This window comes from Procambarus clarkii, chromosome 59, assembly GCF_040958095.1.
Source record: "Procambarus clarkii isolate CNS0578487 chromosome 59, FALCON_Pclarkii_2.0, whole genome shotgun sequence".
Classification (NCBI taxonomy): Eukaryota; Metazoa; Arthropoda; class Malacostraca; order Decapoda; family Cambaridae; genus Procambarus; species Procambarus clarkii.
This window is the reverse complement of record NC_091208.1, coordinates 1,786,755-1,808,974: the sequence shown is the minus strand read 5'-3', so window position 1 is coordinate 1,808,974 and position 22,220 is coordinate 1,786,755. Positions and strand designations below refer to the sequence as shown.

The 22,220-nt window shown below is 35.0% G+C and overlaps 1 pseudogene; it reads left to right on the top strand.

Moving 5' to 3' along the window:
• Window positions 1-21,450, top strand: part of LOC138353646 (ribonucleoside-diphosphate reductase subunit M2 B-like) — a 54,962-nt pseudogene extending 33,512 nt beyond the window's left edge.
• Window positions 21,451-22,220: the final 770 nt, after the last annotated feature.

Genomic DNA, 22,220 nt, shown 5'->3' with positions numbered 1-22,220 from the left:
TCAATACATGGAAAATAAATGATTTCTGGGCACACAGCCTAACTTTCAAATACTGGCATAATATTATATATAATTTACCACTATATGTTCATATCAAAATCTATAGAAAGATATACACAACACAGTAAATTTATCACTTGTTCCTGGTGCCTGTACACACCAATAATCAACATGAATATTACAAGTACTCTTGATAGTACTGTCTAGCACACTGGTGCATTATCGTGACATGGGTGAGACTTGCTCACGACATATAAAATCCTCAGGCTAGATAATATAGCCAAATAACATAGCTAACTAAAGGGGAATGGGGAGGGAACTAGAAACACCTACTTCACCCTATCCTCCGATGAGAGTCGAGATGTAGCTCCTGGTCCTCGTGTCGGGAACGCCCCCACACTACACGTCGTCGTGTCCTACCAGAGCCTCTCGTCGTCCCACCGTTTAGCGCGTCGTCTCCGTGCCTCCTCACTGCATTCCGTCCTCCTTCTTGACTTCTTGAAGGTTGGAGTCGGTCTCCTGGCCGTCGTCTCCTCCCAGCAACGGCTGTCGCCTACGTCTCAGCTACAGTCGTCCGGTTTCCCCAAATAGTCCTCTCTTCCTCAGCTACCCAGTGGCTCTGTCAGCCACTACACTGTCACGAACTGGTGAATTGCCACAGACGCCACATACGTCACTGCACGGCTTCACTGCTACTGGCACAGTACCTGACTGGAGCACTTGTTGCTCAAATAACCGTCAATTCCCTCTTCTGGTTCAACACATGAACTAGGGAAGACTTCTCAGAATACTGGCGGACTTCAGGTGACGCGTAAATCCACGGGAGCGGGAAACACTGTCCAACTGACAGGACCATTCGTCGCACGTCCAACCTCTATGACGTGTCGTTTCTGACCCCTTCCTTCGTGACGTCACTTTCGCTATGGGAAGTTTTCATTGGCTCCCGGTGCCACATTGCTGTCGGTGACCAATCCGGTGCCACTGACGTCACACGGTTTTGGCGTGATATCAGGGAGGTAAGCGCCATCTTGGCTCCCTAAAGGGCCTAAACCACAGGCCAAAATATTAATATTTCACAAATTTCTCGCCTCTCCGAGAACACTCCACTCTCTCCCATATATCAAATTTTAGCCTGCAACGTAGAGAACGCTTGGGAAAAGTAGACATGACTCTTACTGCAGGCGTGGGAGAATTATAAGGGGGGGAACTCCGTCACATACCCCTCCCCTTAAAATAAGAGTCATGTCTGGTTAGTGTATGCGGGATTGGGCGTCCGCTACTACGTCGTCCTTCCCCTTGATGTGCTTGACCTTGATTCTTGTCAGACTCTCAGTGTCGGTGAGACGGGTGCCGTCCGCCCTGGACCACTTACTTTCCTCCTCCGGGAGTTCTCGTTTCCTCGGTACACACAGACCCGTCTTCCGCTGGGTTTCTCGGGTATCCGTTCCGTCCTGCTTGTCGGCTCTTCCTTCCACAGTGAAGAAAGGTTTCAGGCGGTCTGCGGGACACACCTGTTTCTTTCGGGGTCCATCCGGCTTCCCAATCTCGTACGACACTGGACCCAACCCACCCAGCAGCCCTCGGTATGGTCTCTTGAACCGCGACTTGGTCATTCTACCTTTACCTGGCAGCACAACCATTACTTTGGATCCGGCCTGAAAATTCCTCTGCGCAGCTCTCCTGTCGTACCACTCCGACATCTTGCGTTGCGCCTTCTTCAGGAGTTTCCTAGCCAATTCCTTCGCTCGAGTGAGACGTTCTTTGAACTTCTGGACATATTTATTCACCGTCCTCACGGTCGCTCCTGGTGTCCATCGTTCCTTCAGCATGGATAGCATGGCATATATAATATAGATAAATGGAAAGTAAGCCTTCTCAGGACCCACACGTCCTCCTTCGGCCTTACTAACCAATTCGGGGAAGTCCTCCTGCTGTGACTCTCCGAGACGAGTGCGGTTTATATATATATATATATATATATATATATATATATATATATATATATATATATATATATATATATATATATATATATATATATATATATATATATATATATATATATATATATATATATATAACTGAAAACTCACACCCCAGAAGTGACTCGAACCCATACTCCCACAACTGGTATGTACAGGGACGCCTTAATCCGCTTGACCATCACGACCGGACATAAGGAAGTGATAGCCGAGGCTATATGAACCACTTCCCCGCCGGCACTCGGATGGTAATCTTGGGCATAGCATTTTATCAAATCACCTCATTCTTTGGGGCACACGTGAGGAACACAAATGCAAACAAGCCTGAATGGTCCCCAGGACTATATACAACTGAAAACTCACACCCCAGAAGTGACTCGAACCCATACTCCCACAACTGGTATGTACAGGGACGCCTTAATCCGCTTGACCATCACGACCGGACATAAGGAAGTGATAGCCGAGGCTATATGAACCACTTCCCCGCCGGCACTCGGATGGTAATCTTGGGCATAGCATTTTATCAAATCACCTCATTCTTTGGGGCACACGTGAGGAACACAAATGCAAACAAGCCTGAATGGTCCTCAAAGAATGAGGTGATTTGATAAAATGCTATGCCCAAGATTACCATCCGAGTGCCGGCGGGGAAGTGGTTCATATAGCCTCGGCTATCACTTCCTTATGTCCGGTCGTGATGGTCAAGTGGATTAAGGCGTCCCTGTACATACCAGTTGTGGGAGTATGGGTTCGAGTCACTTCTGGGGTGTGAGTTTTCAGTTGTATATAGTCCTGGGGACCATTCAGGCTTGTTTGCATTTGTGTTCCTCACGTGTGCCCCAAAGAATGAGGTGATTTGATAAAATGCTATGCCCAAGATTACCATCCGAGTGCCGGCGGGGAAGTGGTTCATATAGCCTCGGCTATCACTTCCTTATGTCCGGTCGTGATGGTCAAGCGGATTAAGGCGTCCCTGTACATACCAGTTGTGGGAGTATGGGTTCGAGTCACTTCTGGGGTGTGAGTTTTCAGTTGTATATAGTCCTGGGACCATTCAGGCTTGTTTGCATATATATATATATATATATATATATATATATATATATATATATATATATATATATATATATATATATATATATGTTGTACCTAGTAGCCAGAACGCACTTCTCAGCCTACTATGTAAGGCCCAATTTGCCTAATAAGCCAAGTTTTCATGAATTAATTGTTTTTTGACTACCTAACCTACCTTTTTCGGCTACCTAACCTAACCTAACCTACCTTTTTCGGCTACCTAACCTAACCTAACCTACCTTTTTTGGCTACCTAACCTAACCTAACCTACCTTTTTCGGCTACCTAACCTAACCTAACCTACCTTTTTCGGCTACCTAACCTAACCTAACCTACCTTTTTCGGCTACCTAACCTAACCTAACCTATAAAGATAGGTTAGGTTAGGTTAGATAGGGTTGGTTAGGTTCAGTCATATATCTACGTTAATTTTAACTCCAATAATTTTTTTTTTATCTCATACATAATGAAATGGGTAGCTTTATCATTTCATTAGAGAAAATTAGAGAAAACATATAAATTCGTGAAAACTTGGCTTATTAGGCAAATCAGGCCTTACATAGTAGGCTGAGAAGTCCGTTCTGGCTACTAGGTACCACATATATCCAACTCGAATTGATATACTCTCTGTAGTGATACTTTTTTTAAATAATATTTACAATAAGAATAAAGGTATTAAAAAAAAATATATATCATTTCTATACTACTTATTATTAAAATACTTATTTGTCAATTTAATTATATGGAGAATAAATGTGAATTGCTATATTCAATATCATAACCAGATTGTATTAACATGTGATACAAATAATACAACTGTAAATTATTTAAATTTGTGGTGTCAATTTTCCAATTTGGTGATAGATGAATAGGATTTTCTTTATAATAATTAATCAATGCATCATGAAAAATTTGCTCATTCGGCATTAAAATAAGTTGTTTGTAAATTGCATCTGAAATTTTATTTGGACATTTTGAAGAATTATAATACGGGATAACCATATTATTAATGATCATAAAAGCTAATTTGAAAGGTGAATTGGAATTATGAAAGTTGTTTTTATAATCTGAAACTTTTTCTTGTATAAATTGAACATATTTTCGTTTTTCTTCTTCATCATTTTGATTATTAGTAAATATGTTTGTTTGATCCTCCACAATCATTAAATTTTCAGTATTATCTTCTTTGAATGGTGGCAGTGGCGATTGTGGCAGTGGTGATTGTTGCGGTGTCGGTTGCAGTGGTGATTGTTGCGGTGTCGGTTGCAGTGGTGATTGTTGCGGTGTCGGTTGCAGTGGTGATTGTTGCGGTGTCGTTGCAGTTATCTTGAAGGTTATCTTGAAATGATTTCGGGGCTTTTTAGTGTCCCCGCGGCCCGGTCCTCGACCAGGCCTCCACCCCCAGGAAGCAGCCCGTGACAGCTGACTAACTCCCAGGTACCTATTTACTGCTAGGTAACAGGGGCATTCAGGGTGAAAGAAACTTTGCCCATTTGTTTCTGCCTTGTGCGGGAATCGAACCCGCGCCACAGAATTATGAATCCTGCGCGCTATCCACCAGGCTACGAGGCCCCTATGTGATTGGGCCTCGTGGTGATTGGGCCAGTGGTGATTGTTGCGGTGTCGGTTGCAGTGGTGATTGTTGCGGTGTCGGTTGCAGTGGTGATTGTGGCGTTGTCGGTTGCAGTGGTGATTGTGGCGGAGTCGGTGTCGGTGGTGATTGTGGTAGTAATGGTGATGGTAGGTGTGATAGGTCAGAATCCATTTTAAGGATTGCTTTTGGGATTTTTTTTATACATTTTATATATATATAAAAAAAGGGGGGCTGGATTTTTATTATAAAAAAAAACATTATACTAAGATGGTGAACCAATGTTTTTAAGTAGGGGTGGTGGTGATGGTGGTGGTGGTGGTGTTGCTGCTGCTTTTGGTAATAAACCTTCATCTTGATTGATAAACGTTACAATTTCATCCTTTTTTCCTGGTTTGAATGATGTCAATTAAGAGATGGGGATTTCGGGTTCTTAAAAATAACCATATTTTCGTTTTTCTTCTTCATCATTATGATTATTAATAAATATGTTTGTTTGATCCTCCACAATCATTAAATTTTCATTATTATCTTCTTTGAACGGTGGCAGTGGTGATTGTGGCCGATTGTGGTGATTGTGGCAATTGTGGCGATTGTGGTGGAGTCGGTGTAGGTGGTGATTATGGTGGTGATGGTGATGGTAGGTGTGATAGGTCAGAATCCAATTTAATTATTGATTTTGGGATTATATTAATTTATATATATAAAAAAAGGGGGCTGGATTTTTATTATAGAAAACGTTACAATTTCATCCTTTTTCCCCGGTTTGAATGATGTCAATTAAGAGATGGGGATTTTGGTGATTGTGGCCGATTGTGGTGATTGTGGCGGTGTCGATTGTGGCAATTGTGGCGATTGTGGTGGAGTCGGTGTAGGTGGTGATGGTGATGGTAGATGTGATAGGTCAGAATCCATTTTAAGGATTGATTTTGGGATTATATTATTTTATATATATATATATATATATATATATATATATATATATATATATATATATATATATATATATATATATATATATATATATATATATATATATGCGGAAAATCCACAGAGAAATATGAAATGAGGTGAACGTTTCGGCTTTGTTAAAGCCTTTGTCAACACCAGACTGACTAAGGAGAAGGGAGAAGGTGGAGGATATATAGGCCGACACCTGACCAACCCATCCCTAGGGTTGGTCAGGTGTAATTAACCAAAAACAGGTATAGCTTAGCTTAGAATGGTCAAAGAGGATTAAGCGGTCAGAGAATAAGGATGAAAGATTAAAGAAAAGCCTCATGAACACACAATATATGAATATACAATTATAATGAGACATTGTAAGCCTCTCTATCAGAGTTGTTTCTTAAACTGTTGTGCAATATTATAACTTAAAAATGGATCAAGTTTGTACATTCCAGTACTAACATTAAGAAGATTTGGACACTGACTGATTAGAGCAGACTCAATCAAATTCCGTTCCACGAAATCCCCACAATTGGTAATGCTTTTTACGTTTCAAGCGTACGTTTTATAATCACGTCCCTTAGGCGAAATCAAAAATTATTAACTCATTGGTGGTACCTTATGTGAGTGGACTTGAAAAATTGTATCTGATTTTTAAGAAACTTAATATAAATTTGGTGTTCACTAATAGTACGATCAAATCCAATTTAATAAAAAACTCCCCTGATACAGCAGGTTGTGTGTATTCGATTCCCTGCAATGATTGTGATTCTGTGTACCTTGGACAAACAGGAAAGTCCTTACAATTGCGGTTGTCACAACATGCTTATAGTATTAGAACTGCCCAAACGTCTAATGCATTGTATCTACATACGAGTTTATGCGATCACAACATTAACTGGAATGGGGCAAAAAGCATTACCAATTGTGGGGATTTCGTGGAACGGAATTTGATTGAGTCTGCTCTAATCAGTCAGTGTCCAAATCTTCTTAATGTTAGTACTGGAATGTACAAACTTGATCCATTTTTAAGTTATAATATTGCACAACAGTTTAAGAAACAACTCTGATAGAGAGGCTTACAATGTCTCATTATAATTGTATATTCATATATTGTGTGTTCATGAGGCTTTTCTTTAATCTTTCATCCTTATTCTCTGACCGCTTAATCCTCTTTGACCATTCTAAGCTAAGCTATACCTGTTTTTGGTTAATTACACCTGACCAACCCTAGGGATGGGTTGGTCAGGTGTCGGCCTATATATCCTCCACCTTCTCCCTTCTCCCTCCATTTGGTCACCACTTGGTCCGGGAGACATCTCCCGTCACGCAGGGTGCAGTTGCGCCTCCACAGATCTCCAGTATCATCTATTGATACTGGTGATGGCTCAAAAGGGCCACCACTTACGGGCTATTCATGCCCGTGCCACCTTTTGGATGGCTTAATCGTCATCTTGGACACATTCATGGGAGACATCTCCCGTCACGCAGAGTGCACTTGCACCTCCACAGATCTCCAGTATCAGCTCTTGATACTGGTGATGGCTCAAAAGGGCCACCACTTACGGGCTATTCATGCCCGTGCCACCTTTTGGGTGGCTTCATCTTCATTTTAACACATTCACACGGGAGACATCTCCCGTCACGCAGGGTGCAGTCGCACCTCCACAGATCTGTAGTATCATCTATTGATACTGGTGATGGCTCAAAAGGGCCACCTCTTAGGGGCTATTCATGCCCGAGCCACCTTTTGGGTGGCTTCATCTTCATCTTCTGTTTAAAACACGGGAGACATCTCCCGTCACGCTGGGTGAAGTCGCACCTCCACAGATCTCCAGTATCATCTATTGATACTGGTGATGGCTCAAAAGGGCCACCACTTACCATTTCATGCCCGTGCCACCTTTTGAGTGGCTTCATCTTCATCTTAACACATTCACAAGGGAGACATCTCCCATCATGCAGGGTGCATTCGCACCTCCACAGATCTCCAGTATCAGCTCTTGATACTGGGAATGGCTTAAAACCACTTACGGGCTATTCATGCCCGTGCCACCTTTTGGGTGGCTTAATCTTCATCAATCAATCATCAATCAATCAACCTTCTCCTTAGTCAGTCTGGTGTTGACAAAGGCTTTAACAAAGCCGAAACGTTCACCTCATTTCATATTTCTCTGTGGATTTTCCGCATAAAATGATCAGTGTTTTGTGATCGTCAATTGCATATATATATATATAAAAAAAAGGGGGCTGGATTTTTATTATAGAAAGAAACATTATACTTAGATGGTGAACCAATGTTTTTAGGTAGGGGTGGTGGTGGTGTTGCTGCTGCTTTTGGTAATAAACCTTCATCTTGATTGATAAACGTTACAATTTCATCCTTTTTTCCCCAGTTTGAATGATGTCAGTTAAGAGATAGGGATTTCGGGTTCTTAAACAATATTATCATTGGTCATCAATATCACTAAAAATACGAAAGTAATTCCCTTCGTCACATGATTCCGTGTTAATATGTCACAAAAAATTATTCCTGTTGGGTGTATTCATGTTTAATCTTTTGCTGGTTTATATACCATTCTTCATAAACTTCCAACTTTCCAGTTAATTTCAAATGTATTTTTTTTATACATTAGATGTCTATATGATTTAAAATAGTGTTGCCTTATCTAGATTTAAATAACCAAGTGTGTATATATGCTTGTGGGTGCCGGATGTCCAAGAGTGACTGAGGGGAGGAGCTGTGTGTGTGTGTGTGTCTTTATGTGTGTGACTTTGTGTGTGTATGTGTGTGTGTGTACTCACCTAGTTGTACTCACCTAGTTGTGTTTGCGGGGGTTGAGCTCTGGCTCTTTGGTCCCGCCTATCAACCGTCAACCAACAGGTGTACAGATTCCTGAGCCTATCGGGCTCTGTCATATCTACACTTGAAACTGTGTATGGAGTCAGACTCCACCACATCACCCCCTAATGCATTCCATTTGTCAACCACTCTGACACTAAAAAAGTTCTTTCTAATATCTCTGTGGCTCATTTCGGCACTCAGTTTCCACCTGTGTCCCCTTGTGCGTGTTCCCCTTGTGTTAAATAGACTGTCTTTATCTACCCTATCGATTGTGTGTTGTTGTGTGTGTGTGTGTGTCTTTGTGTGTGTGTGTCTGTGTGTGGTGTGTGTGTGTGTGTGTGTGTGTGTGTGTGTGTGTGTGTGTGTGTGTGTCTTTGTGTGTGTGTGTCTTTGTGTGTGTGTGTCTTTGTGTGTGTGTGTCTTTGTGTGTGTGTGTCTGTGTGTGGTGTGTGTGTGTGTGTACTCACCTAGTTGTGTTTGTGGGGGTTGAGCTCTGGCTCTTTGGTCCCGCCTCTCAACCGTCAATCAACAGGTGTACAGATTCCTGAGCCTATCGGGCTCTGTCATATCTACACTTGAAACTGTGTATGGAGTCAGCCTCCACCACATCATTTCCTACTGCATTCCATTTGTCAACCACTCTGACACTAAAAAAGTTCCTTCTAATATCTCTGTGGCTCATTTGGGCACTCAGTTTCCACCTGTGTCCCCTTGTGCATGTTCCCCTTGTGTTAAATAGACTGTCTTTATCTACCCTATCAATCCCCTTCAGAATCTTGAATGTGGTGATCATGTCCCCCCCTAACTCTTCTGTCTTCCAGCGAAGTGAGGTTTAATTCCCGTAGTCTCTCCTCGTAGCTCATACCTCTCAGCTCGGGTACTAGTCTGGTGGCAAACCTTTGAACCTTTTCCAGTTTAGTCTTATCCTTGACTAGATATGGACTCCATGCTGGGGCTGCATACTCCAGGATTGGCCTGACATATGTGGTATACAAAGTTCTGAATGATTTTTTACACAAGTTTCTGAATGCCGTTTCTGAATGTGTGTGTGTGTGTGTGTGTGTGTGTGTGTGTGTGTGTGTGTGTGTGTGTGTGTGTGTGTGTGTGTGTGTGTGTGTGTGTGTGTGTGTGTGTGTGTGTGTGTGTGTGTCTTTGTGTGTGTGTGTCTTTGTGTGTGTGTGTCTTTGTGTGTGTGTGTGTGTGTGTGTGTGTGTGTGTGTGTGTGTGTGTGTGTGTGTGTGTGTGTGTGTGTGTGTGTGGTGTGTGTGTGTGTGTGTGTGTGTGGTGTGTGTGTGTGTGTGTGTGTGTGTCTTTGTGTGTGTGTGTGTGTGTCTTTGTTTGTGTGTGTGTGTGTGTGTGTGTGTGTGTGTGTGTGTGTGTGTGTGTGTGTGTGTGTGTGTGGGTGTGTGTGTGTGTGTGTGTGTGTGTGTGTGTGTGTGTGTGTGTGTGTGTGTGTGTGTGTGTGTGTGTGTGTGTGTGTGTGTGTGTTGTATAAAAGGAGGTGGGATCCGGGCAGTATCTCAATTCTCATCCTGCCTTTCTTTGGATATTACTACAGTGAACTTCTAAAAGTTAGACTTACAACCATTGTGTTGTAGTATATTAACACTTACTAAGGCGTAAATAAGGGGTGAGTATTTCAGTGTTTTTTTTTTTCTTTTTTTTTAAGTAGTAGATAACTTTCAATTTTTGATTGAGATTGTTTCTGTTTCTCCTTGAATGGATTGATGATCATCTTAGTCTATTTCAATACACCAGACTATTTCAATTATAATATATATATTTTTCAGGTGGGGAAAAATGAACCAAATGGATATTGGTAATGGGGAAGCAGTTGGCATTGAGAAATTGGGAAATGATGAAGAGAGGAAAGTAAATGAAGAAGGAGTTGAAGATGAAAAGGGAGATGAAGAAAGGGGTGAAGATGAAGATAAAAAGGTAACTGAAGAGGAAGACGAAGATATAAAGGTAATTGAAGAAGAAGATGAAGATATAAAGGTAATTGAAGAAGAAGATGAAGATAAAAAGGTAAATGAAGAGGAATATGAGAAAATCAAGTTTTTTTAGAAATAAATTTGAAGCTCCATTTAAATATGGCTCTAATTTTAAAATATTTAAAGAATTGAAAAGTGAGCTAGATAGGATATTTCTTGAAACTAAACGTAAAGTTGAATGCTTAGAAAAATGTACATTCACTAAAGAAGAATTATCCGAATCCGGATTTCAAGATTTTATTAAATATGACCATATGGACCGGATATATAATTATTTCATTTATTATGGTTGGTATTCCACCATAACAGCAAGAATTAAGTATAATAATTGTTTGGTATATGTTCACATATATTATGTTTATGCAAACAATTGTTGTAATATGTGGGTTACTGAGGATGCTCAAACATTTCTTAAATTTCTTGTAAATTAATTTTTTCATCCAAGTAAACCCCATTCCGAAGAAATTTGGTTAGCTATGAAAAATGATAACTTAAATGTAGAGAAACCTCCTCAATATACATATTGAGTTTTATCATGATGAGATGATGTAAAATAGGATTGAATGTTTTTGGAAGATAAAAAACACTAACACAATATTACCAGATTTTCTATGGTGGATGTGAAGGTCCTAATTCCACATACATCAAGTTAATATCTTGTGATGACCATGAATTCATCATTAAAAGGAAAGATGCCTTCACCTCAAATTTAATTCAAGCTATGATGTCAAGTTCAACAACGTGTATTGAAAATGAAAAAATGAAATCTATTTTAAAACAATTCCGTAAGTATAAAGCTGTTAGAACAAAGTGTTATTTTATAAACTGTTATATTTAGAGATAAACTGTTATATTTAGAGAAACATATAAACTGTATATAATAAATAAATAATTATAATACTTTTATTTTTTTATTTTATTTCTTCAGATCATATCTTCTTCAAAAAGTGTGTACATATTTCACCTACAATACTCAATTCAAGAAAAATGAGATTACTACTGATCCTTAATTTCCAATTGAAAATAATATTGCTCTAGATCTGCTTTTGGTTGCTGATTTCCTTGATTGTTAATAATGACATCCATAACCATATATTTTTTACTAAATGTTGAAAGATTAAAATATAAAAACAAGCTTTAATGTTATATTATTTTTAGTTTATTTTGTGGCTTTAAAAATGATTCCAACCCTTTTATTATTATTATTAATATTATTAATAATTATTCCAGTAATTCCAATGAATCAAGAGTATGATTGCAATGAAGTTATAGTATTGAAAGATTCAATTAAATACTGGTTTGATAGAGGTGATGAGCAAATTAAATATAAACATGAAGAACTTTTCAATATATATGATTTACTATCACAACAAGAATGGTTCGAGTTCCAGTTAAACTTTAAAGACACTATACAGGTATATATACTAATAGGACGAAATTCATCTATTATACTTCCAAACCAAATAAACATAACTAACTTAGTGCCAATTTTAATAGAATGCCGTTATTATAATAATGAAAATGTACAAAGTTATAATGAAAATGTACAAAATTCATCTTTTATTAAAGATGCATATATGATTAGGACTCCTGTTAAATATATGAAATTTTCTGTATTGTGGGATTATAAAAATATACTACTATGTTGTAATCACTTGTCTATAATAGTAGGAGGTATCAATAACGAAACTCAGGTGTGTAATAATTTACAAGATAATTTGAATGTCATAATGTGTTGGTTATATGAAAAATATAACATTACAATCCTTGATAATAGTTTAAATATAAATAACAGTAAATATGTTACAAATAGGACCATTTATATAGGTATTACACACACCAAGAAAACGATATCATTATTTGTTAAGAAATTTTTCATTATATTAACAATTGTTTTCACAATTTTAAATGTTATAATTATTTTACATGGTGTTTTTAAATTGGTATGTTTTTTTTTTTTGTAATATCCCCTAAATTCCCATATATATCGTATATATGACTTGAAATTTTAAATTGGTAATTCCAATCATTCCAACATTGAAGGAAAATATATGGGTGGTGAGCTGTACTTTGGTGGTAGCATGGTAGGTAGCCTTGGCTATTGGCTAAGATATAATAACTTAATCCTCAATAAAGAGTTTTAATTTTTGGACTGACATTATTGTAAGAAGGGCCTTTTGATATACTACTATGTTAATCCCTATTACCTATTATTTGGGAAATTTGAGACAAAGATATGATGATACTACCCTATTCAAACCCCAACCCTAAATAAATTTTGTTAACAATGAGTGAGTATTTCTATTTCACGATTTATAAATATGGCTCTCATTGTAATTGTGTTATGGACCCGACGCCTCCACAGAGAATGGAGAAGCGATGGCAGCGCTGCTATCTATGAGCCGTCACCCACAAGTATGGGAAAAGAAGGCGCCCTCTTCTGGTCAAAAGTACAATTATCAGTGGTGAGTGACTCTTACTATGATTGGACACGGAATGGATTATTACAGTGCGATAGGTGTGGAGGAAGTGGACTCGACAAGGGTGTGGTCAGAGACAGTGTCCTGTGTGTGTCGCTCTATATAGCGACATTGACGCAATGATATTTTTTGGAGGCTACATTCAGTTTTATTATGTACATTAATGTACTTTCTATATATTTATATAATAAATAAATAAGTAAGTAAATAAATAAACTTTTATATTATTTATCTCCATTCTTAGTGTTGTATTCCTTCCTATATGTTATGAACCTCATAAATTCCCCTTATGAAGCCAATGTACATGATTTGTTAAAAACACTGAGCCCTGAAGATATTAGATGTCTGGCTCAGACATCAACAGGTAATCATCGCCTTTCACCTAAAAGTTCTCAAGAAGCCCTAAATATTATTTTATTATATACTTCAGACTTGAAACGCTTGTTTTCTTATCGACGTCTTACTGCCCAAAATCTTTTTAACTACCTCTATAAAAATCAAGTACCATCAATGCCTTTTGCTAAGAAAATGGAATTGGTAATAGCTGTAAAAGAGTTTTGGACAAAGCAGCATGGTAAAATAGGTATCGGATATTCAACTGAACAAGGAAGAGCACATTCAAACCCCCAAACCGATATTACAAGTGCTATCCAACTCTCAATACCCGGAAATACGAACATCATTTTATGTTCCAATCCAAGTTTTATTCAATATACAACTGGTGAAACCAAGAATATAATTAAAAATCCTAAACAATGTAGTTTTATGGGTACTGCAGAACGTACAAATTTAGGAACAGTACAATGTCAATGTGATTTATATATAAGTACACTATTACAGCATCAGACAGAAGAGAGTGAAATGAAAACTTTTACTCAAACAAATAATGAAAAAAAAACAACCTGTCTTATGTGATGATGTTCCTAAAACTTCTATTCGAACTGTTAATGAAAAAAACAAATTTGTATGTGGTGTTCTTTCCCCGTTAGAACATAAAATGGAAGTTATAAGAAGTGACGAGTTTATACAAAAATTTTGTAAGTGGTATTTTAGAATGATTAATCGTTTGCAGCCAGAGTGTTTCCACCTACCCGGAGATACTTTTCGAGGTGATATTTTTTATGACAACAGTTACACTGATATTTACTTAATTGGCCAGTCAAATAGTGAGAGACATGCTTTTGGAGGAGGAAATACTTTCCAACTTTTAAAACAAACATTTCAAGAGTATAAGATTCAGTTCAGTCCTAATTTAGAAAATGGAATACAAGCTTATCAGTCCAATTTTGGTATGGTCAAAATCAGTTGTTGTGGCACCATACATATCCGAAACTCATGTGTGGGAATTTTTGAACAAGAAACGGGTATGGTATGCAGTCCAAATGATCATGTATGGAAGATAATGTATATAAAGTTAAATTTAAAACATGTTAGTACACATAAACCTCCAAGTCTACCTTCATGTCAAGTGTTTGAAATTAAAATTTGAAATGGGTTTTTTGATTAACAACGAATAAATAACAGAATAAGTGAAATCTATAGACTTTACTTCTCCGGGATGTAGATGTATTCTGTCAGGATATTCTTTTTGATTTATAAATATACTATTTTAATTGATATCATCGCAAGATAAAGATTGTGTAATAACATTATGTACTTTTGAATAATATTATATATATATATTTTTTTTAACAAAGATATAAAATATGGGTTCTGTACCAAGATATAACCATTAAGGTTCCTAGACTCATCACAAGGATAACTAGTGGCACTAAAAAGCAAGTAGTTATTTCAGTCAAACTAAAAATGGAATGGAATTGGTGTAAATATGACATGAATAGTATGGTTTGGTCCCATTTAGATCTATTTTCTAAACACGCTATTTTCATGTTTTTTTCAGGAGGATATTCTAGCAATAATCATCATGGTATCGTCCTCCAAAATCACCAAAATCAACAAAACCCCTAAAATTATCAAGAAAAATCCCACTTTTGATGATAAATTTTTTGAACTTTTAATTAATGAGCGAGTGAAGAAAGTGGTGGACATGCTTATCAGTGTCCATGGTATTCATGGTAAAAGGAAAATTTATATCATCTCCAAGTTGGAAGATTGCTGGAATATGAGATCAACTTTTCCACTAAAGCGAGACACTTATATAAATTTATGTTTATCATTGTTAAGAGATCCAGCATATTCACATGATACTCTTAGTAAATTTAATGTTTTAACCCATAATGAATGTGGCGATTACATGTTTGGACATCCTGTTATAGTCAATGATAACCAACGAACAGGAAGTCAGCTTGATATTCAATACTCATGTTCGGAAGTGATTATCGGGACAGTGACTACTGAACAAGGACTGGTCAATGGTTTCATAAATACAGGAAAAATTACATTTACAAGTGTTAGGTGTACCTTTCTTGAATATTCAAAGGCTAAAAAATTCTATGATATGTTCATTTTAAATTGAACTATAATGTTTTTTTTTTTTTTTTTAAATCAGTTCATATTTAGGTAGGGTTGATTTTAGGTTTGGTCATATAGATATTTAGGTAAGGCTGCGATATTGACACTACTAAATACCTAACCATAAAAATACCTTTATGGTTTATATGACAGACAATCTGTAAAATATTTTTTAATAAATGGAATCATCCAGTCTGCTATATCTATGTGGTTTTCATGTGAACCCTGTTTTGTTATAATAAGAATAACTTCATATATAATGAAAAAATTCTAATACAAGCATATATTTATTTATTTACCATAATTTTTGAAAATATATTTTCAATTTTCTTCTATAAATTTACCATGGTCTGTTACTGTATGTGTTTACCACAGCTCTGTTTTTGTATATTTATACCAGGGGAGCCAGACAGATCACTGATAAGTGATCCAGTCACCAGACACACTAGTGTGTTAGTCGCCAGGCACACTAGTGTGTTGTACCAGCTTCACACCAGTGGGCTATTTAGAATTTATTTCAGAAAAATTATGGTAAATCGCAAATACACAAATAAACAAAGAAAATAACTATTTAATCATAGAAAGAAATTGGTATAGGTTATAAAAAAATGAATAAAAATCTTCTAATTGATAATAATAAGATCAATGACAAATTTTTACTAGGCCTAACTCTAATTATGAATCAAAATTTATGTTTAAAACTTTCAAATTTTTCTTCATTCCAATATTATGGAAAAGATAATATACTCCATATACATCCTGTATTATGTGAAATGAAGCCACTAGGTTTACTGGGCCAGTCATTAGATTCACTTTATCTTTCAAAGAAAATTATACCTAAAGAAATTCAGATAATATACATTAGCCCTCATCATATTTTTTCTCACGAAACCAATGGCCAAATTACAGCTGATTTACTCTTAGGTGGTTTCAAGAATAATATTACGCCACTTTATCTCTTAAATGAACATGATCTAAATTCCCTTGTTGCAAATCCCTCTCACAGATTTAGACTTATAGATGGTCGATCGGTAGAAATGTTTGATAATATGTGGAAGCTAGGAACTAATGATTGTGCAATTGATAGTAAAGATCATAATAATGATTTATTGGGAATTCATCCCATTTTGGGCTTGTGTGATTTATTTTCTATTTCTAAGCGTTTAATATATTTAACCCAATTGAGCGATTTGATCAATAAAATTCACCAAGTATTTAATATAATTAAATATTTTCCCTATCTAATACATCCATATCGTTTGCTGGTTTCTGAAACAGGGAAATTTTATATTATGTCATTTAGTCTCCTTCATTATTTATTTTCACCTCATGCTGAAACCAAAAAAATTAAAGATATTGTGTTTTCTCATCCCCAATCTTTAATACAACGTACTGAAAATATTGAAAATCTTGAAAGTAATACTCTAAATAGAATCAAAGTTAAATGCAAAGAAAATTTAATAATAGCTAGCAAAGACTTCAAAATATATCATAATTATTTAGCTCAAAGTAATTGTCGTCTACTTCTCGATATGTTACACTCTCTATTTGTAACTATTATATGGATTGCTAATGGTGGAGGAGTTATACATAAACAACATACATTGGTACGCAATTATTTGACCTTACAAGGGAATATTACCCTAAAACCCACCCACCCCCAAAATCCATATAAAGTTACATCACGAAAACCTATTCATAATCCTAGACTACCTTCTTCTTCCCAACCACCATCTCAACTTGAACTAACATCATCTCCACCATCACCGTTATCTAATAATGTTAATCAACAACTGAATTGCCAGAATCCATATGGTTTATGTCATGCACAGATTATTTACAGCTCATTCCATACAGATGAAATCAAATGTAATGTGGTTCAACATGTTCATAATTATGGTTGCCTTCATTTGTTGAATTATACTCCAACAGTTCTTGAGGAAGCCTTTAGTGAAACATTAACATCACACAGAGATAATATTCTAACTGATGTAATTGAAAATGAGATCAATATAATTTTAGCATTTATATCACAGATAAAAAAGGAGCTCGAGTCAACAATAATTTAATATATATATATACTAAATACCCTGAGATTATCTTGAGATGATTTAGGGACTATTTAGTGTCCCCGCGGACCGGTCCTAGACCAGGCCTATTTCTTCCCCCAGGAAGCAGCCCCTGACAGCACTGCTATGAAACAGGGGTACCAGGGTGAAAGACGCTATCCAATGTTCGCATCCACTCAGCTGTGTGGTGGTCTAAATGGAAGATTATTCATGTGTAGATTCGAACTGAGGATAGTCGTGACCCCTGCAGGTAACCCCACATATTGACTAGATGACCGTCGTATCAAAACTAACACAACTAAATCAACAAGAATGTTGTTTCGTTTAATATATAATATAATTATTAGTATACATTATTAGTTTAGATTTGAGAGACATTTTTTTATATAAAATAAAATAATAATGTCACTATCAAATTCTTTATATATTATAATATTTATGATGTTTTTAATTGTGATCTTTTTAATTATATAATTATATTATTCAAGAAATAGGTCAACAATTTCAACTCAGCATCCTCAACTGTCAATGAATTTCATTACAAAAACTAATACTAAACCTGCTGGTCTGTATGTTGTCTTTGAAAGTAAGTATTATATGGACCAAAATCGTGGTTGCGATATGATTTCTCATGTAAATACAGTTAATTGTAATGATGATACAACGATTAATCCTAATGATGAAAATAATAATGTATTTTGTAAATTTGATAAATCCATATTTGATCAATTTAGAAAAGAGAATTGGTATTTTAATACCTTAACATCGATAATTTTATTATCTATTCGTAATCTTCCAAATTTTTTACCTAATGTATATGATAGAATTGAAGATCTTCCACTCTCTTCAGATCATGAGATTACAAGCCTGCGTGAAAATATGAAGAAAAGCTCAATTGCTAATGGTAATAAGTTACCAAAATGTGTATGGGTATCTTGTTCACATATTTGGGTTAATAGTCCAAACAAATATACTCTGCAAGGTTTTCCTGTTTATTATTTTCCAACCAAGGAACATATAGATGGATATTATGCCCCACTTCTTCCTATTCAATTAAAACTTAGCCCAGGTGAAAATATTATAAAATGTAAAATGTGGGCAAAAAATATTAATATAATGAGTGACCCATTTGCTGTGGTTAAATTTAGGATCACGGTTAAAATGTAGGATTTATAATACTATAAAGCATGATATACTACCCTGTTTAAATATTATTACTAAAAAGATAATTATATAAAAAATAAGGTATGTAGATTTTTTCTTGTGGAACAAATTATTCATTCTACTCTTGTATCAACACATCTTTATATATTTCTGAGCTTATAATATACAAAGAACTATTTTTTTTATCATTTTCAGATAATTATAAAATGATGGTGATATTGGTTCTATTTGTTCTTCAAGATCCCAACTGTCAACAAGGGTGGCGCAGTTGCTTTTTTTTTTTTTTGTAAACCATGAAAAAGCAATATGAAATCTACCCCAGAAAATATTCTGTTATAATGCTAACAGCCCCAAAAAATATAATTCAAGTGTGGGATAAAATTGTCATATGGAGAAATAATTTAAAAATAAAAGTGGAATTTTTACAAAACTTTAATCCAACAATCAACTTGTATCATTTAGTGGAAAATTCATTTTTACTTATATTAGATAATGTTTCATCGATAAATGTAAGAAAAACATTTGCCGACGTATTAATTGATCTTCAAAACAGTGAAATAATTATTATGAAATGTGCTTCAATTACTTGGCCCTCAATAAATAAAGTGGAAAACTTTAATTTAAAACATTTTGAAGATGTTAAGATTATTTTAAATATGAATGACTGGGAACGAAATTATGTATTGGTAAATAAGTACCTTTCATATGAATTTGCAGACATTAGTATTAAACATCATTTAAAATCTTTAAATATTTTAACAGAAGATATAGGGAGTATCAATTCAGAAAAATTGAGAGCAAATCTACTTGATACTTGGAACAATGAAATACCTCCTATATACCCTTCTGAAGTTCTCCCAGAGAGTGAATATACTGTTACTGAAGTAAATAGCAACAAACGCAGCAGTGAGTCACAATCAGGTTCAATTGGCATGGCTTCAAAACATAGGAAGTATTACTGCCTGGTGTTATAATGGATACTGCTCATTGGGAAGCGTGTCAAAGAAAAGCAGCACAAGACACCGCCATAGTAATAAGCTCCAGCCCTGTCAACGAAAAGAGCAAGGTTATTTTGCCTGCTCTCTTCATGTTACTAGGTCATAAGCCAAATTTTAACAAAATTCATATATTTTTCCAGAAATGTTCTACCCTATCCTATCATAACATTAACCTAAACTAACACAATTAAGTCAATAAATCATGATTATAATATAATATAATAGTAATAATTCAAATAAACAAATTGGAAACAAATTATCGAAAATAAAGAAAAGCACTCAGCCTACTATACAAGACCTGATTTGCCTAATAAGCCAAGTTTTCATGAATTAATTGTTTTTCGACTACCTAACCTAACCTAACCTAACTTTTTCGGCTACCTAACCATATATACAGTATATATATATATATATATATATATATATATATATATATATATATATATATATATATATATATATATATATATATATATATATATATATGTGTGTGTGTATGTATATGTATATATATATATATATATATATATATATATATATATATATATATATATATATATATATATATATATATATATATATATATATATATATATATATATATATATATATATATATATATATATGTGTGTGTATGTATATGTATATATATATATATATATATATATATATATATATATATATATATATATATATATATATATATATATATGTATGTGTACCTAGTTTAGAAGAACATGTACGTAGTAAATTAATCTCTTTTTTACTCAAAATTCAATAATTTCATTCGTTTATTATACTATGATAGTGAACACAATGTTAAAATAAATATTTTATTTATTTATTTATTTATTTTTTTCAGATGATTGAACCCTTTTTGATTAAAAATCCAGGACGTTTTACACTGTTCCCAATTAAAAATCATGATATCTTTAAAATGTATAAGAAGGCGCTAGCATCATTTTGGACAGTTGAAGAAGTAGACTTGTCAAAGGATATTGTAGATTGCGAATAGAAACTTAATGAAGAGGAACGTCACTTCATTTCACATGTTCTAGCATTTTTTGCCGCATCAGATGGTATCGTCAATGAAAATCTTGTTGAACGTTTCTGCCAAGAAGTACAAATACCATAAGTGAGGTGTTTTTATGGTTTTCAGATTGCCATAGAAAATATTCACAATGAAATGTACAGTTTACTTATTAATACATACATAAAAGATTTACAGGAGCAGAACAGATTATTTAATGCTATTGAAACGCTGCCAGCTGTTAAGAAAAAAGCTGATTGGGCTCTAAGGTGGATTACCAATAGAACGGCAACATATGCCGAACGCATTGTTGCCTTTGCTGCAGTAGAGGGTATTTTCTTTAGTGGTTCATTTGCTGCAATATTTTGGTTAAAAAAACGTGGTTTAATGCCAGGTCTAACCTTCAGTAATGAACTGATTTCTAGAGATGAAGGGTTACACACAGATTTTGCTTGCTTGATATTTAAGTACTTGATTAATAAGCCTGATCAGAAATATGTATATTCTATCATTGATAATGCTGTGAAGATTCAACAAGAATTTTTAACAGATGCCTTGCCAATCAAACTTATTGGTATGAACTGTGATCTAATGGGGAAGTATATAGAATTTGTGGCTGACCGACTTCTCTTTGAACTCGGTTTTAAGAAACTTTATTATGTAGAAAATCCATTTGACTTTATGGAAAATATCTCATTAGAAGGGAAAACTAATTTTTTTGAAAAAAAAGTAAGTGAATATCAAAAATATGGTGTAATGAATTCAGATCAATACAGTTTTTTTTACATTAGATTCAGACTTTTAGTTAATTAGTTGATGGATGGAATAGAACATGTTTTTTTTATATAGAATATAAATAATTTAATATAAAAATAAAAATTTATATATATTATCTTTTACTATTTTACTTATCATATTTATATTTTGACTTGATAAATAATGAATTAAATACCTTACATTCTCTCTTTCCATTAATTACAAGTCTACAAAATATGAGGTATGTAATTATGGACATAATAACCAAACCATAATCTTCTTTATAAAATATCAACATATCACATGATTCCCAAGCAGTGCTACTATCGTCCGATGTAAACACCAAGTTTGGTTATCGCCATTGAATCAACTTTTCTATTTTATATTCACCAATGAATATAATTCAAAGAGAGAAATGAATCATTACATTAAGTTCCATGCAATATGCCGGTGATACAATATATAAGAGCCTCCGTATCCAGTCCAGTCAACCAGTATGCCAGAATCCTGTTCAGTAGTAATACGGGCTACTGTGTAATGGAGCTATCCAAGGAATCTTGTGGTGTAAGTACCTAAAAGTTATTTTATGATAAGCATGATGAAGCTTTGGACACTATATTATAATAAATAAATAAATAATGTCTCAGGTGCATTTGTGATGAAATCTAATCTTTCTAGGATGATATTAGCGATATCAGTGAGGGAGTCGAAGAGAAGAAGATAAAAGAGAAAAAAGATACTACTTCAACTAGCAAGTCTATTATTGTTAAAATAGAAAACCATATCCATTCCAATGATGAAAATGTGGCTTTGAGAAAG